This window comes from Heterocephalus glaber, unplaced genomic scaffold, assembly GCF_053883595.1.
Source record: "Heterocephalus glaber isolate CG9 unplaced genomic scaffold, H.glaber_assembly_v1.0 deba00001463, whole genome shotgun sequence".
Lineage (NCBI taxonomy): Eukaryota > Metazoa > Chordata > Mammalia > Rodentia > Bathyergidae > Heterocephalus > Heterocephalus glaber.
In genome coordinates, this window is record NW_028258310.1 from 188,118 (window position 1) to 207,576 (window position 19,459).

At 38.0% G+C, this 19,459-nt stretch overlaps 1 protein-coding gene and 1 long non-coding RNA gene across 6 annotated transcripts in view; one reads left to right on the top strand and one right to left on the bottom strand.

The window, feature by feature from the left end:
- Znf475 (zinc finger protein 475) overlaps positions 1-19,459 on the top strand; it is a 100,403-nt gene that overhangs the window by 33,465 nt on the left and 47,479 nt on the right. For 4 of the 5 annotated variants that reach the window (XR_015438803.1, XM_021266282.2, XM_087180503.1 and 1 more), the window contains exon 1: positions 9,804-16,301. The exons of the other annotated variant lie outside the window; for it this stretch is intronic. The gene's annotated coding sequence lies outside the window, so the exon portion shown is untranslated. Of the gene's footprint in view, positions 1-9,803; positions 16,302-19,459 lie in introns of those variants that run through there. 5 annotated transcript variants of the gene reach the window in all.
- Positions 39-16,156, bottom strand: LOC110351115 (uncharacterized). The gene is made up of 4 exons (XR_002398206.2): positions 16,088-16,156; positions 3,835-4,076; positions 2,476-2,556; positions 39-275 (listed from the first exon to the last, which is right to left on the bottom strand). It is a non-coding gene; the product is annotated as an uncharacterized LOC110351115 (long non-coding RNA).

Here is a 19,459-nt window from a genome sequence, read left to right on the forward strand (position 1 = left end):
ATAATATTCATTAGATGTACCTGGCGGTGCATTCTGCCTCCAGGGGAATGAGAGAAAACTGTTCTCAGAATCAGCTGCTTCAGCCCTTGGGATATCTCATTTCTGCCTCAATGCAGCCTTTCTGAGCTGACCCCTGTTGGATTCCAGAGTCTATATCTCTCTTGGCAAAGTAAATACAAAAACATCCTTGCCTGATGGGTTCATATTCTTCTTCAATCCTGCTGCCTAAAGGAGAGATGAACTTCTTTCTTCTCTGATCCCTCATAACAATAACCCTTAGGAGAGATTGTTATTTGAAAATGAGTCATTAATGCTTTGTCTACATTAACAAAATATAATTCTCATTCCAACAGCCAATATTTATTGTTGGTTTATTTTAGTCATCTACCTTAGGAACTCATTTTTGGCAATGCCGGGTTATGCTGAGTTTATCTTACTAAAATAGAATCTGTGTCAAAAACCTCAAATGGCTTTAACAATAATTAAACATTGGAACACTTTCAGACTTTCATAAATACACATGCTCTACAAATACAACATGCTTTTTTTTAGCCTCAGCACAGTCACTGAAACAACTAGACATATGGTCATGGTTCTGGGAGGAATACAGTCCTATTGCTGCTCTAAACCCTAGGTGGGGCTAATCACAGGGTCCTAACTGTGAACATGGGTCATTCTAAACCAGCACAATCCCAGGTGTCTCCAACCTGAATTATGAAGCTATTTGGCTCTTACTCTTAGTCTCATTATCAACTATGATTGGGTAGGCATGCTTCTGAGGGTGGTTACCCACAAGAAAGGGTACAGTCCATACTCTTTGTCCTGTACTTAAGCCAGGAAGTGGATGCAGTTTCCCGTGTCACCTTAAAAAACACCAAAAGGTGAAAAATAGGAAATGAGAAGCCTTTCCTTCATGGCTTACTACTTAAATGCCCAACATGTTAGAACTCTCCAAATCACAGGTTCTTGGTAGTAAGGAGTCCTACAGTCTTCAAGAGCTGAGTCTTTAAATTGTTTTAGTAGAACAAAAGTTATTCAAACTATTGTAAAATATTAAACTAGAGAGATGGTAAGACATCTTTTATTTTTAATTTATTTTATTTTATTTTATTTCTTTGGAGATGGTCTAGTCATTTTTCCTAAGTTGCATGTTTAAATGAAATGATTGTGGATTTTCTGATGTAGGAGATTCCAAGACAATGATTCTAAAATCAAAGAGACAGATGGTGGACAAGTTTTCCTGTGAACATTGAACAAAAAAATGGCTAGTTTCCTTGCCTATGAAAACCCAAACTCTTAAGTGCGGCATGGGCTTCAAGCTGGTCTCATAAATATGAGCTGTTTTTCCCATCTTCTGGCTATTGCTTTTCTTCCAAAATGTGTGGGGTCTGGAATCAGAGAGTAAAACGATCTGTGTCTCAGGCCACAAATCAGAAACTTCCTTAGCATTCTGACTCACAAACCCCGTTTTCTGTTTGTATGCATTTACCTAATGTTCTCATTAGAGAGCTAGAGATAGGGAGAAGTGGGCTCAGGATTCTTGTGCTTGTTGTAATACATATTTTGTGCTCCAAGTCTGGGGCCAACAGGCTGAGCACAGCTTGTTCTCTCTCAGTCAAGACTGCTAAAAGAGGCTGATTGGGTTCACAGTATCACAAGATGACACCTTCTGGACTCACCCAGTCCTCTGGAGGAGAAAATGTCAGAAGAAAAGGACAGCAATGGCCCCTTAGTGACTTGCGCATTCAGATGAGAGCCAGGGAGCCATGTGGATGCCACGGTGCTGTCAGAGAGCACCCAAGTCTCACTCTCAGGCTTGAACACCCCTGTCAGTGGGCACCTGGCACCCACACTGTCAGACATGCTTTGGGGGGATGCAGAGGCATCAATGGAGGACATAGAAAGGTCATTCAACATAGGGCCCTTTTAGTTGCCAGATGAAAAGTTTTCATTGCCAGATTTAAAACAGGCTTGGTTAACTAAAATGGAAGAAAGTCTTAGGATTCAAAAAATCATAAGCTCCCCAACCTAGAGAAGTTATTTCCCATTCCACTGTTTTCAGCAGAAGGCCCTTTCTTCATAGTATTGTGGGTTTTTTAGTTGAAGTTTTTCCTTTTTCATACCATGTAAATTTCAGATTTTAGTGCAGTGATCCACTGGCTTTCCAAAAAGAGTAGTGCCCTATGCTACATTATTACATTTCGGAATCGCATCTGCCTACAACGGCTGACTTTTGGCTCTTGGTGGTGCAAGTGCATTCCTTTTGACAATTCTGCTTTTACAATGTCTGCTTCATTTCTTCTCTTGTCTGAACAGTTTTCCTCTAGAACTCTTGATCTGACTTCTTAGAATCAGCTATCTCAAGGGGCTCAACTTGAATTCAAGTGAAGGAAATACTTTCAGAATCATGAGTGTAGCACTTGGAAAACAGTTTAGGTGGGTGACAACAACCATTTTACTGACAGAGTACATTACCCTTTGCTCAGAATGTTCCTCCAACAGAGAATGGCTTGGTTCTCTTCTGACAGAAATACTTCTGTTATTCTTCAATCATATCTAAACACAAATAAAGGCAGATAAGACAAGCTCTCCTTCAAGATCTTGGTGGGCATTTGCTTTGCTCTGTAACCACTGTATTGATTTAAATTTTCCTGTTGCTTAGCATCTGAGATATAGGCCAAACTTACTCTTTCAGATCTCACAAGAAAGTTGTGAATGATACTAGCAGTATTTAAGAGGAATAGAACCCTAGCGTGCATTTTATAAGGGTGTGACTTTCCTGGGACTGCTGCTCTCCTACCACATGTCATAATGAGCAGCATGGTGCTGCCATTCTTTCCTTGAAAAGAAGAAAAGCCTGGATGAACAACACTGAATTTAGCTTATTTTAAAATGTGTGTTAATTCCAGATGAACTACTGATGCAGAATACAAAAAACTATAGATTATTATTTTAAATTTTAATTTTACCTATCTAATGAGAACTTTGATGTTTATTACTAAATTATTTTCTAAGCTATACTGTGGAATATAATAATAGATGTCATTATTATTACTCCTTATTTGAGGGTGAACAAATAAATTTTAATAATTACATTTGATATCTGGCCCTTTTCTAGAAGCTGATACAAATTTATTCTTTACTTTAGATCCTTCCAGGTAAATTGGGACACAAGTTGACAGGGTTAAATAAATGTAACTATAAACCAAAACAGCTTTTGCCTCATAACTGTTTATTAGGTAATGCTTAAAGTTATTTTGTTAGGATTTTGCTGCTGGTAACATGTAAAACACTGTCTCTAAACATTCCATCCTATATTGCAAAATAGGCATTATTTTTCTAAAGGAACACTATCTTTTCTACAAATGATCTTCTCAGAACGTAAACACTTTTGGCATCCCCAGGGCCCAGGTTTGAACTAAAAGCTCCTCTGCTGCATCTTTAGCATCTGGTGCTGCCACCTGGTGTTTTCTTATAAAGCAATGTTTTCTTTGCTGTCAAACACCTTCCTCCTCTCTGTTTTATCTCCAAATAAATTTGAAACAGTGTCCTTATAATATTTACTGTAAGTTTATAACTATAAATAAATATAGCTATTTAGGATGAATGTTACATATTGGATTTAAAGTTATAAATGCCCTTTACTGGCAAAGCATCTCATTCTTTAAAGCCAAATTATCAGTGGACATGTCCCAATCAGAAACCTGTCTCAGGACAGAATGGATATTCTCATGTTTTCACATTTTGTATGTTTGCATGTATATCTGTTAGGTAAGAAGAATATGTAGTTTAGGGCAAAGAAGGGGAGAAAGAGAACTAATGTTCGTTGAATACCTTTATAATAAAATACTCAAGACTGGGAAATTTGTAAAAGACAGAAATTAATTTCTCCCAGTTCTAGAGGATGAGAAGTCCAGGATGAGAAGTCCAAGATCAAGGTACCAGCAGGACTGGAGTCTTTGGAGAGATGTTCTGTGCTTCTAGGATGACGCTTGGTTACTGCATCCTCTGGAGGGAAAGAGTCCTGTGATCTCATATGACAGGAGAGATGGGAGGACCCATGTGTGCTCCCTTTCCTATTAGGAAAGAGGAAGAGGATGGAAAGGGAGGAAGAGGAAGGAGGAGGGAAGGGCAAGAGAGGAGAGCAAAGTATGTTATAGGTGTGCAAGAAAATGTCATAATTAATTCAATATTCCAGATAATTAGTATACACTAGTAAAAATAAATTTAATTAATTCATTTAAAAAAATTTTATTGGTACATTTTAGGTATACAATACATTGATATTTCTCATTGGGAACTTGTACCTTTACATGATGCATCTTGGTTCTTATTTTTTTCCTCATTCCCTGCCCACCCTTCCCTATTTACAAAGACTTTGTTTCCATTTTTTCCATTGCTCACAATTTTTCCTTCCCCTTCTTTCCTTTCCCCTGCCCCGCCCACTTCCCCTACCCTTTTGGACTTTTTCTTCCTATTTCACATTATCAATTATTCATTCTAATCATTGGTACATTTTAGGTGTACAATATAATGACATTCATCACTGGAAATTTGTACCTTTACATAATCTCTCTTGGTTCTTATTTTTCCCCCTTCCCCTGCCCTCCCTTCAACCCCTCCATCCCTCCCTATTTACAAAGACTTTGTTTCCATTTTTTTCATTTTCTCATATTAATTCCATTCCCTTCTTTCCTTTCCCCTACCCCTCCCAATTCCCCTTCCCCTTTGACCCTTTTCTTTCTATTTTACATTATCTATTATACCTTTTAGTCCTTATTTACACTTTCAGTTTCTCACACTAGAGAAACTATTGGTATTTATACACGTGTATCCTATTTATTTCCCTTAAGAGTATCGCCTTGGCTCTCTAAACTGGACCAGCTAAGTGAGAGGAGCAGCTTGAAGCTATGCGGCCGTCCCGGGCCCCGCCCACGCCACGGTGAGGTCTGCTTAGCCACGCGGGCGCCTTTCAAGTCCCAATCCCCCCCGCCCAGGGCGGGGGGGGGGGTCCTCTGGCCTTCTGGCTTTTCTGCTACCTGGTCCCACACTACAGAGGCACAGGAGATTATAAAAACCCTTGTCCTGAGCGCCACAAGATAGAGCAGAAGTTAGTAACAGAAAGAGGGCTCCTCAGGCTCCTTGATGAAAACTGAAGCTCAGCAGAAAAGTAAAGAGAATCTCTACAATAAAGGCACATCAGACCACTGTACTTGGTCTGCTGCTGGCCTGCTGAGACTCATTGACTTGTATATGCACAGGGATTCCTGCATTGCCTACTGTGACAGCAGAGACAAACCCTGAAGGAGGCCCATAATTTCTAGTGCTATTTGCAAAAAAGAAAAAAAAATTTTTTTCTCCTATTTTCAATTCTTAATTTTTACTTTCTCTCTACTCTTCAAAGTTTTTCTTTTCTTTCTTTTATCTTTCTTTCCCTCTCTATCACTCATTCTCTTGCTGTCCCACATAGCTCCTCATCTCCCCATTTGTTCCTTTCTGCACTGAATTCAGATTTCTCCCTTATTGTTTTTTCCTTCTCTTTTTCCTTCTCTTGATTATCATTAGGTTTAAAGGAAAGTAAATTTGGTATCTAGCCTCCCTGTTGCTGTTAGGTGATTCTAGTCACATCTTCGTTCTTTCATTCTGCCATTTTCTCTTGCCTTTAACAACTTCTTAGAGTTTGTGTGGTCTTTCTGTGTCTTCTGGCCTCACTGCTAATCTTACCTGTTCTTTCAACCTGTCCCTTCCTCCCCAACTCCTTTTAACTCCCCACCCGAAGGGGAAAGATGCTATATTGAATAGCTTATTTATTATAAACTTATGTTAGGTTGGTCTTCAGTTTTAATTTAACTCACATAGTTAAAATTGATAGATTAATAACTACCACAAATTGTCATTTTCTAAGTTGTGTTTGATGCTATGGTATTGCTGACTATGTCTTTTGGGCTAACATGTTGTGATTGATCTAATTAGTTTTCCTTACTGGTATAAGGAAAATAAAATAGCCTCAGAATCATTTTCCTACCTGGTATAAGGAAAATAAAATAGCCAAACACAAGCGATATCTAGAAGACACCTCTGAAAAGCAATCATTCCACAAGGGTTCTAAACACAAGCAATAAAGATACCTACATTAAGCAATTTTGAAATAGCAACCCAGGAATTAAACCAAGGACAGTACCAAAAACAAAAATGAGAAGACACTTAAGCAAGGCACAAACACAGGCTTCCACACCACAAAAAGGAAATTCTGGGGAAAATGAGGTGGAAAAGTCTGACAAGCAACCACTTAGACACCCTGAACTGAGAGCACAGGAAGTAACAAAGCAGATGCATGAGGCTCTAGAAAAATTCAAACAGAAATAATCTCCCAGATAAATACAGACATGGTGAGCAGAATGAAAGACAGGATTAGAAGCTCTAGAGCAGAAACAGACAAGAAAATAGATGAGATCAGAAACATGCTGGAAGCCATGAATGCCCAGCATAAGAAAGAAATGGAAACCATGATCTCCCAACATAAGAAAGAAATGGAATCCATGAAATATATTCAAACAGATATTCAAGAGATTAAAAACTCCATTTGAAGCATGCAGAGCAGACTAAGAGAATCTGAAGACAGAATATCAGATATAGAAGACAGGATTGCAGTTAAGGACCATGAAAATAGAGATTTCTTAAAGACAGTAAGGGACTATGAGAAATCAACCCAACAACTGCTAGATGATGCAAAAAAGAATAACATAAGACTCATAGGAGTCCATGAAAAAACAGGAAAAAGTACAATTGACATAAAAAAAACTGTTCACAGAAGTAATAGTAGAAAACTTCCCAGACAGAGGTAGGGAATTGGACGTACAGATAAGTGAGGCATATAGAACTCCAACCAGCCATGACCGAAAAAAAATCTACAACTAGACATATAATAGTCAACATCCCAGAAACCCAACAGAAGAACAAAATTCTACAGGCAGTTAGAGAAAAGAAACAAATCACCTACAAAGGAAAGCCCATCAGAATCATGGCAGATTTCTCAACACAAACTCTCAAATCAAGGAGAGCCTGAAGTGAAGTATTTCAAGCCCTAAAAGAAAATAACTTCCAACCTAGACTGTTGTATCCCACAAAACTTTCTTTCAAAATCAGTGGGGAAATTAGATACTTTCACAACAAAGAACACCTGAGAAACTTCATGAGCACCAAACCAGCACTCCAAACAATTTTAACCAATATCCTAGAAAAAGACAATGAAGGTCACAACTCCATGAAGCCCAGCAGAGAGAAGGCACCATGCAAGGTAAGACACTAAAGTGAAAGGGGGTAAAATAAGAAATAAAAGAGCCAACAACAGTAAAACATCATGACAAGGATGAGTCAGTATCTCTCAATTATAACTATCAACGTTAATGCCCTCAATTCACCAATCAAAAGAAATAGACCGACAGAATGAATTAAGAAGCAAAACCCAGCAATATGCTGTATACAAGAAACACACCTAACTCAAAAGGAAATCCATAGACTGAAAGTAAAAGGATGGAAAATGGTTCTCCACATGACAGGAACCCAGAAAAAAGCAGGTGTAGCAATCTTATATGCAGACAAAGTAGATTTCAAACCAAAACTAATTAAGAGAGACAAAGATGGTCACTACATCCTTGTGAAAGGAACAATCCAAGTGGAAGAGATGACAATCCTAAATATATATGCACCAAATACAAATGCCCCCAACTATACACAACAAATATTAATGGATATGAAAAACTGAATAATCACTAATACAATTGTAGTAGGGGACCTCAACACCCCTCTATCACAAATAGACAGATCAACTAGAAAAAAAAATTAACAGTGAAATTCTAGAACTGAACCAAGCTATTGAACAAATGGACTTAATAGATGTTTACAGACTGTTCCACCCCACAAAATCAGAATACACATTCTTTTCAGATGCACACAGGTCATTCTCCAAAATAGATCACATGCTAGCTCATAGGACATATCTAAGTAAATGTGAAAGAATCAAAGTTATCCCCTGTATATTATCAGACCATAGTGCAATACAATTGGAGATCAATAACATAAGAAACCGCAAAACTCCCACAAATACATGGAAATTGAACAACACCCTCCTGAACAACCAATGGGTGACAGAGGAAATTAAAGAAGAAATTAGACAATTTCTACAAGTAAATGATAATGCCAGTACAACATATAGGAATCTGTGGGACACAATGAAAGCATTTCTACATGAGAAATTCATAGCAGTGAATGCAGTGAATGCACATATTAGGAAAACAGAGAGAACTCAGTTAAATAACCTAATGCAGAACCTCAAGCTTCTAGAAAAAGAAGAGCATGACAAACCCAAAGCTCATACAAGAAAGGAAATTATAAAGATCCGAGCAGAAATCAATGCAATGGAGACTAAGAGAATGATACAAAAAATCAATGAATCAAAGAGTTGGTTTTTTGAAAGAATAAATAAAATGGATAAACCTTTAGCCAACCTTATCAAAAAAAGGAAAGAAAAGGCTCAAATCCATGCAATTAAGAATGAAAAAGGTGAAGCCACAACAAAGCCAGCAGAAATTCAGAGAACCATCAATACCTACTTTGAGAACCTGTACTCTAATAAAATGGAAAACACAGAAGAAATGGACAGATTCCTAGATACATACAAATTGTCAAAATTGAAGATGTAGAAATTCTAAACACCCCAATAACAATGAGGGAAATTGAAAATGTAATAAAAAACTTACCAACAAAGCAAAGCCCAGGTCCTGATGGCTTCACTGCTGAATTTTACAACCCCAGGAAGCAAAGCAGAATGAACCCATCTGGCATGACAAGAAATTCAATGTAAAGGGGGAGAACCCAACAAAAAGAAAAAGTCATGGCAATGACAAGTCAATACGTTTCAGTTATAACCATCAACGTTAATGGTCTCAATTCACCAATCAAAAGAAATAGACTGGCAGAATGGGTCAAGAAGCAAAATCCAACAATATGCTGCATACAAGAAACACACTTAATTCAAAAGGAAACTCATAGACTGAAAGTTAAAGGGTGGAAAATAATACTCCATGCAACAGGAACCTGAAAAAAAGCAGGAGTAGCTATCCTCTTGGCAGATCAAGTAGATTTCAAACCAAGACTCATTAAGAGAGATGAAGAAGGACACTACATCCTTGTAAAGGGAAGAATCCAAGAGGAAGAGATCACAATCATAAATATCTATGCACCAAACACTAGTGCACCCAACTATATAAAACAAATACTAACAGACATGAAAAGTCATATATGCACTAATACAATTGTAGTGGGAGACCTCAACACCCCACTGTCACAAATAGATAGTTCAACTAGACTAAAAATAAGTAATGAAATACTAGAACTCAATGGAACTCTTGAACAAATGAACTTAACAGATGTTTACAGAGTCTTCCACCCCACAAAATCAGAATACACATTCTTCTCAGCTGCACAGGGGTCATTCTCCAAAATGAACCACATACTCACACATAAAACATGTTTAAGTAAGTGCAAAGGAATTGAAGTTATTCCCTGTATATTATCAGACCATAGTGCAATGAAATTGGAGATCCATAGCAAAAGAAACTCAAAAAATTCCATAAACATGTGGAAATTGAACAACACACTTCTGAATAACCAATGGGTCACAGAGGAAATTAAAGAAGAAATCAGACAGTTCCTTCAATTAAATGACAATGACAATACAACATATCGGAATCTATGGGACACAATGAAAGCAGTCTTATGAGGGAAATTCATAGCAGTGAATATGCATATTAGGAAAAGAGAATGAGCCCAATTAAACAACCTGATGCTGAACCTCAAGCTTCTAGAAAAAGAAGAGCAGGACAACCCCAAAGCTCATACAAGGGAGGAAATTATAAAGATCAAAGGAGAAATCAATGCAATGGAGACTAAGAGAATGATGCAAAAAATCAATGAGGCCAAGAGTTGGTTCTTTGAAAGAATAAATAAAATTGACAAACCTTTAGCCAACCTTGTCAGAAAAAGGAAAGAAAAGGCCCAAATCCATGCAATTAGGAATGAAAAGGGTGAAATTACAACAGACCCAGTAGAAATCCAGAGGATCATCAATACCTACTTCCAGAACCTATATGCCAATAAGATGGGCAACACAGAAGAAATGGACAGATTCCTAGATACATATGAATTACCAAAGTTGAACGAAGAAGACCTAAAAATTCTGAACAACCCAATATCAACCAATGAAAGTGAAAATGTAATTGAAAACTTATCACCTAAGAAAAGCCTGGGCCCTGATGGCTTCACTGCTGAAATCTACAAGACATTTAGAGAGGAACTGCTGCCACTACTGTTTAAACTCTTCAATGAAATTGAAAGGGAAGCAATACTCCCAAATTCATTCCTGGAAGCAAGTGCCACCTTGATCCCCAAAGCATAGAAAGACCCGACTGAAAAAGAGAACTATAGTCCCATCTCACTAATGAACATAGATGCAAAAATCCTTAATAAGATAATGGCAAACAGAATGCAGAAGATCATCAAGAAGATCATACACCCTGATCAAGTGGGATTCATCCCAGGGATGCAGGGATGGTTCAATATACACAAATAAATCAATGTAATACACTATATCAATAGAGCCAAGAACAAAAACCATATGATTATCTCCATAGATGCAGAAAAAGCATTTGACAAAATCCAACATGCATTTATGATAAAAACCCTACAAAACATTGGAATAGATGGTCTCTACCTCAAATTGATAGAAGCCATCTATGAAACACCAACAGCCAATATCATACTAAATGGTCAAAAACTGAAATCCTTCACACTAAAATCAGGAACAAGACAAGGATTTCCACTATCACCACTCTTGTTCAATATAGTTCTGGAAACATTAGCCATGGCAATTAGACAAGAGAAAGAAATAAAAGGAATAAAGATAGGTAATGAAGAGTCAAATTGTCATTATTTGCAGATGACATGATACTCTTTATAGAAGACCCCAAGAACTCCACCAAAAGTCTTGTAGACTTAATAACCAAATTCAGTCAAGTAGCTGGTTACAAGGTCAACACACAAAAATCAATAGCTTTCCTCTACACCAATGACAGACTCACTGAGAGAGAAATAGGGCAAAGAATTCCTTTCACAATAGCATCCAAAAAACTGAAATACCTAAGAATCATCCCAACGAAAGAAATGAAAGACCTCTTCTCTGAAAACTATGGCACTCTGAAAAGAGAGACTGAAGATGATATCAGAAAATGGACAGACATCCCCTGCTCCTGGGTAGGAAGGATTAATAGAGTGAAAATGGTCACGCTTCCAAAAGTGCTATATAGATTTAATGCAATTCCAATTGAGATCCCAGCAGCATACTTCATAGACCTCAAGAAAACAATCCAAAAATTCATTTGGAACAAGAAGAGACCCAGAATAGCAAAAGCAATTCTAGATAACAGAGACATGGCAGGGAATATCACAATCCCCAACCTGCAACTATACTACAAAGCTACTGTGATAAAAACAGCATGGTACTGGCAAAGAAACAGACTTGAGGACCAGTGGAACAGATCAGAAGATGCAGAAACAACTCCAGACACACTCAGCCATCTCATCTTTGACAAAGGAGCCAAACACCCTCACTGGAGGAAAGATAGCCTCTTTAATAAATGGTGCTGGAAAAATTGGGCTTCTACTTGCCAAAGATTAAAACTAGACTTATATTTCTCACCATGCACTAAACTAAAATCAAAATGGATTAAAGAGCTAAATATTAAAATAGAAACTCTGAACCAGTTGGAACAGAGGTTAGATAGAACCCTTGAAGACATTGGTGTAGGAAATAATTTTATGAACAAAACCTCAGTTGCCCGTGAACTAGCACAAACAATCAACAAATGGGATCTCTTCTTATTAAAAGGTTTCTGCACAGCAAGAGAAACCACCAGCAGTGTGAAGAGACAACCCACAATGTGGGATAAAATCTTCACCTGCTCTTCCTCAGATAAAGGTCTACTATCTCAAATCTATAAAGAACTTAAAAAGATCAGACCTCCCAAATTTAAAGACCCAATCCAAAAATGGGCATCTGAAATGAACAGACATTTGTCACACAAAGAAGTAGAAATAGCAAATAAATACATGAAAAAATGTTCAACATCACTGGTCATTCGAGAGATGCAAATGAAAACAATGCTGAGATTCCACTTCACTCCAGAAAGAATGGCTGCTATCATGAAATCAAGCTATAACAAATGCTGGTGGGGCTGTAGGGAAAGAGGAACCCTGCTCAACTGCTGGTGGTAGTGTAGACTGGTGCAAGCACTGTGGAAATCAGTATGGAGATACCTCAAAGAACTAGGACTGGAAGTCCCATTTGACCTCTCTATTCCACTGCTGGGGATCTTCCCCAAAGTATTAAAAGAATCATACCACAGTGATATATGTGCACCCATGTTCATAGCAGCACAGTTTGTGATAGCTAAAACTTGGAAACAGCCCAAATGCCCATCAACTGGAGACTGAATAAAGAAAATGTGTTTTTTTTTTAATAAAATGGAGTACTACTCAGCCATAAAAAATGAGAAATTAGAGGCATTTATAGCTAAGTGGATGCACATTGAAGCAATACTCTTAAATGAAATAAATAGGACACACATGTGTAAATACAGAATAGTTTCTCTAGTGTGAGAAACTGAAAGTGTAAATAAGGACTAAATGTATAATAGACAATGTGAAATAGGAAGAAAAGGGGCAAAGTGGAAGGAAGTGTGAGTGCTAGGGGAAAAGATAGAAGGGAATGGGATTAATATGAGAAAATGGAAAAATAGGAACAAAATCTTTGTAAATAGGGAGGACTGGAGGAGTTGAAGGGAGGGCTGGGCAAGGGTGAAAAATAAGAACCAAGAGAGACTATGTAAAGGTGCAAATTTCCAGTGATGAATGTCATTATATTGTATACCTAAAATGTACCAATGATTAAATAATCGATAATGTAAAATAGGAAGAAAAGGTCCAAAGGGGTAGGGGTAGTGGGACGGGCAGGGGAAAGGAAAGAAGGGAAAGGAAAAATGATGAGAAATGGAAAAAATGTAAATAAAGTCTTTGTAAATAGGGAAGGGTGGAGGGCATGAAGGGAGGGCTAGGAATAGGGAAAAAAATAAGAACCAAGATGCATTATGTAAAGGTACAGTTCCCAATGAGAAATGTAATTGTGTTGTACACCTATAATGTACCAATAAAAGAATTTAATACAAAAAAAAAGAATGCTATGAAGTAGAAAAAAAAAAAAAGAGCATCCTACACCCTGACCAAGTCAGATTTATTCCAGGAATGCAAGGATGGTTCAACATCCATAAATCAATAAATGTAATACACTATATTAACAGAGTGAAGAACAAAAACCACATGATCATCTCAATAGATGCAGAAAAAGCATTTGACAAAATCCAACACCCATTCATGATAAAAACGCTACAAAAAGTTGGAATAGAAGGGCTTTATCTCAACCTGATTAAGGCTATCTATGAAAAACCAACAGCCAGCATCATACTAAATGGTCAAAAACTTAAAACTTTCATGCTAAAATCAGGAACAAGACAAGGATGCCCACTACCACCACTCCTGTTCAATATTGTTCTGGAAACATTAGCCATAGCAATTAGAAAAGAGAAAGAAATAAAAGGAGTAAAGATAGGAAAGGAAGAATTGAAACTGTCATTATTTGCTGATGATATGATACTCCACATAGAAGATCCAAAAAACTCAGTGAAAAGTCTTCTAGACTGAATTGACAGATTCAGTAGAGTAGCTGGATACAAGGTCAACACTCAAAAAACAATAGCCTTCTTATACACAAATAGCAGACCCATTGAGAGAGAAATTCCAGAGTGGTGGGAAGGTGTCTCAGAAGCCTAATTAATTGGTTTTTAAAAAGAGAATGGTCCCTTCAGCTTTGAGCCCTTTTATAGGAGTGTTTATGCTATTCATATGGGTGGAGCCCTCCTAACTTAATCCCTTCCCAAAGGCCACTCCAATTAACAGTGTTGGCCCAGAGATTGAGTTTCAACATGAATCTTGGAAAAGACGTCATTCAAACCACAGTCTTTTATTATCAGCATTTTATATAAGTTTCATCTTCACAAATATTACTATAAGATGGATACTATTTTCTCTAATTTCTAGGTGGGAAGACTGAGGTTAAACAATTGGCCAAGTCACACAATGGGTTCCTGAGTGGATATGAAACAGTCTGTCCAGCAGTAAAGTTGCATCTTTCCATGTCCCTGTGTGAGAGAAAAGGAGAGCTAGGAAACATGGAGTGGTTATCCTGCAAATCTTGGATGTTAGGGAGGAGGAGGAAGGAAATGTGTTTATTCACTAATATCTATCATTAGGCTTAGTCTAAAGACTAAATATATAGTCATAAGGTATATAGACAGTTATTGGCCTCATGGAGCTTTTAGTCTTGTGGAGAAAATATGAATATAGAAACATGAATATAGAAATACACATAGACACAATTTTAAATTGCCATTTGACAGGTTGAGGTAGACATTCAGGATTTGGCTACAGTAAACCTCAAGGAGGGAGACTTTTCAGTTGAGACATAAAAAGTATGAAAGCATTAACCAGGGGCAGGGAGGTGAAGGAAAGGAGTGGCTGCAAGGGGAAACATTCAGGCCAAGGGTAGCATGTGTGAAAGCCCTGAGATGAGACAGATCTTACAATACACCTAAAGGTCCACAGGCAGCCACCACTGGGTGAGACAGGAGCAGGGACACAACAGGAGGCTGTCAAGGCAGTAGTGTTCCCTCCAGCTGGGTCACTTGGCTATTCAAGGATCCCAGATGGGAGCTGACAGCTGCTTGGCCAAAGTCATTGGCAGCAGAGATGGCAGTAAAGTACAATGGGCAGATCTTTGATGACAACTGGGATATGGAGGGTGAGAAAGGAGGCCAGAAATGACTCTTACATTTTGAGCTTAAGCAATGGCACTAGTTGTGCCATTTCTTAAGATGAGGAAGAAATGATTAAGAGTATCCTTGGGGGACTAGGGTCAGTAGTTTCATTCTGACATATCAAATTCAAAATGCTCTTGAGATATTTAATTAAATTAGACCAGATATATGGATCTGGAACTCAGAGGAGAGGCCTGAGCTACGATGGCCATTTGTGGATTATTAACATATATTTAAAGAAATCAGTATGAATACTGAGTCAGCAGTGATCCCTGAATGAGTTAGAGAATGAGAACCTGGGAATGTGGGAGAAATGCCCGGAGAGTATGTGGCTGAGATCAGAGAAAATATCAGGAACACAAGAATAGAAAGCAGTGTAGAGAGCTGAGAGGTCTGACACACAAGAATTTTTTAAAATCCATTGATTTATCCATATGGATTTAGTTGTTAACTTTGGAAAGAATGCATTCAATGTAGTGGTAGAGGCTACAGAGTGTTGGGTGATAAAGATAAGATGTGTTTTGAGAAGTTGGCTCTAAAAACTCAGAGAGAAATACAGAGTAGGCTAGAAATAGAGAATTGGGTTAAGAGAGGTTTCTTTAAATGACAGGAGCTTTCAGACTATATTTGATTGATTAGGAAAATTATCCAGTGAAGAGAAGGAGGTTGAAGAAGCAGGAGAGGTGACCAGGGAACATGAGAAACCTGGAGAGAAAACAGGCACAGGGAATGGGATCAGCAGTGTGCAGACAGAGGACCAGTGCTGCTTTGTTTTGGTAAGATTTTGAATGCAGATGAAGGAGTGTTTTAGATGAGCGGAGGGAAGATGGAGGAGCTGTAATATGTTATTCTCGGTGGAATATTCGGCAAGCTTATGAAGCCTATCAGATAAGAAAGGAAGTAGAAAGGGACAGAAAAGAGATAATTTTAAGAGCTTTCTTTGTCCTTTGTTTCATTATGCCTTCTGTTATGGTGAGTTCTTGAAATGAAGACCAAAGCTTCTAGAACTATTTGCCTCTATAAACCCTAAACCCAAGAATGACTTAAAATGCTTTGGAGGTTGTAGATAAAATATCCAGGGGGGTCCTCCCTGAGGTTCTCACCATTTTCACCATCTTCAGTGGCTCTAGTTCTCTTGCTCAGCCATGCTGATGTCATGAAAACCAGCCTTGACCTCACAATTGCCTCTTGATGATGCTGGCACCTGGACTACTACTGTGCCATTTCTTCATCTTTGCTTGGGCCTAACCATGCCCGAATATAAGGGCAGCATTCTAGGATCTCGTGGCTCTCAGGTGTACAAGATACAATATTAAGGTAACAAGAGCAGTTCTTTTCTACACTGTTGGTTGTAAAGCCAACCCAGGGAAACCTGTGTGTATATATTGCATGTGTAGAATATGTGGGTATTGGGGAAGGGGAAGTTATTCATTTTGGAGCAGCAGCATCAACAGTAAAACTGGTGATGGGCCAGGGATTTAGCTCAGTGGTTCCAGCACCTGCCTCGCAAGTGCAAGGTCCCGAGTTCGATCCCCGGTACCAAAAAACCCCAAAAAGCAATAAAACTGGTGTACAGCTTCTTCATAAAAATATTTGAAAGGTAATGCTCACCTGTACAGATTATAATCTAACAATTACATTTTAAAGTTTATCCTCAACTAATAATTATAAATCAAGTATTAGTTTGTGAGAGACTATGATAGATACTGTTACTTCTCCCAAAACGCACAGCCCAAAGCAAGAATAGGGAGTTTTTGCACTGGAGCTCCACCAGAGGCTTTGTGTTTCTCTACAAGAAAAATATTAATTGTAACTTCTGAGAAAACAGGATCACATTTTATAAACATATTATTCATTCCTAAAGTTGACAAAAGCTGCAACAGGGTTATATTTTCAAAAAAGTTAAGATAGCTTAACTGATTTTATATGTCTTCATAGACCTTCTTTTTCCCATTCTGGCTCCCTGCTTCCAGCACAAAACATAAATCCACATTTCCTAGTGATAGATGCTTAGTAAATCTTTACATAAGGACCAAATGGGTTTCTGGTTCTTAGGAGTCCAAATTCCAATGTCAACAGCTAAAATATCTCCCAGGATTCTTTGAGATCTGCCAAAGTCAATACAACACACTGTGGAAAGAGTACTTATTGAAACAGAAGTGATCCATCTGTGAACAGAAATATTATTCTTTGATATAAGGCACAAGTTCTCCTTATAAACACCAAAAGGAATTGAGAGAGTTTACTTATAACTCACCTCTTGCTTTCCCTCTATGTTATATAAAACTCCTCCTTACATCCATTATCTCTCTATCCTACCTTTTGAGGTTGCCTTAAATCTAAAGAAATGTCCTACAGACTAAAGAAGGGCCTAATTAGTCAGAGAACTCAATAAGTTTCAAACATTCCTGCTCTGGGGCCATGTATCATCTTTAAAGTACTTAAGATGCACACATGTTCCATGCTACCTTTAAATAGAGAACATGAAACAAAATAATCAATAGTCCCAATTTTAAAGATTCAGAAAAATGAAAGTAGAAGGTAGAGAGCAGAGAGAAAGGATAGTGATGCATAGAGGCCATCAGCCCTGATAGTAAAAAGAAAAATCTCAAAGTTATAATTCTTTCTGCCCCATCCAAGGTGACAGCCATCTGTGTTTTTTTTTAATTAAGTTTATTGGTACATTTTAGCTATACAGTACAGTTACACTCACCATTGGGAACTTGTACCTTTACATGATAGATATTGGTTCTTATTTTTTCCCCAGTCCCCTGACCTCCATTCAACCTCTCCACCCCTCCCTATTTACAAAGAGTTTGTTTCCATTTTTTCCTTTTTTTCATATGTTTTCCTTTCCCTTCTTTCCTTTCCCCTACCCCTCCCACTTCCCCTACCCCTTTGGACCTTTTCTCCCTATTTCACATCATCAGTTATACATTTTGAACCTTATTTACACTTTTAGTTTCTCACACCAGAGAAATTATTCAGTATTTACACATGTGTGTCCTATTTATTTCACTTAAGAGGATGGCCTCAATGTGCATCCATTTAGCTATAAATGCCTCTAGTTTCTTCTTCTTCATGGCTGAGTAGTACTCCATTTTATTAAAAAAAAAAGACAACACATCTTCTTTATCCAGTCTCCAGTTGATGGGCACTTGGGCTGTTTCCAGCTATTGCAAAACTGTGTAGCTATAAACATGGGTGCACATATGTTGCTGTGGTATGATTCTTATAATTCTTTGGGGAAGATACCCAAGAGAGGAATAGCTGGGTCAAATGACCTCTAATCCTAGTTTTTTGAGGTATCTCCATTCTGATTTCCACAATGGTTGCACTCCCACCAATAATAGAGAAGGGTTCCTTTCTCCCCACAACCCCGCCAGCATTTGTTATTGGTTGATTTCTTGATAGCAGCCATTCTTTCTGGGGTGAGGTGGAATCTCAGTGTTGTTTTCATCTCATCTCTCAAATGACCAGTGATGTTGAACATTTCTTCATATGTTTATTTGCCACTTCTACTACTTTGTCTGAGAAATGTCCGTTCATTTCAGATGCCCATTTTTGAATTAGGTCTTTATATTTGGGGGCTCTGATTTTAAATTTTTTTTAATATATTCTAGAAAGTAGTCCTTTGTCTGAGGAACAGCTGGTAAAAATTTTTTCCCATATGGTGGGTTTTATCTTCACACTGTGGGTGGTTTCTCTTGCTGTCCAGCAGATTTTTAATAAGAAGAGATCCCAATTGTTGATTGTGCTATTCACATGGAACTGAGGTTTTGTTCATGAATCTTTTCCTACACCAGTGTCTTCAAGAGTTCTGCCTAACCTCTCTTCTAGCCAGTTTAGTGTTTCTGTTTTAATATTTAGTTCTTTAATCTGGTTTTAATTTTGGTTTAGTGCATGGTGAGAGATACGGGTCTAGTTTTAATCTTTGGCAAGTTGAAACCCAATTTTTCCAGCACCATTTATTAAAGAGGCTATCTTTCCTCCAGTAAGGATGTTTGGCTCCTTTGTTGAAGATGAGGTGGCTGAGTGTGTCTAGAGTTGATTCTGAATCTTCTAATGGGTTCCACTGATCCTCAGGTCTGTTTCTTTGCCAGTACCATGACAGCCTTCTGGTTTTTGTCAAAAGCTCTCTTGCTTGGCCTTTGCCCCTGAGCTGAGGACAATTTAGCATGTAAACTATACACAAGTAGATAAGAATATAATGTAAATTCAGGTTAGACAGAGGCTAGGCTTTCTTTTATCTGTTTATGAACACTGGACAACTTGAGTGGCTGCCTCAGTTTATGGGTTTTCCTGTCTTTCCCATTGTTCTCTGTTGCTTCATTTTACCTTGTGATCTAGAAGCCACCTGACCATGAGAGTCAGGCCTGTTGCTCAACTGATGCGCATAGGAACCAAACATCAAAGAATCCTGTATCCATTTTCTTCAGTATAACATTTCTGACAAGAATGTGACAAGAAATTTA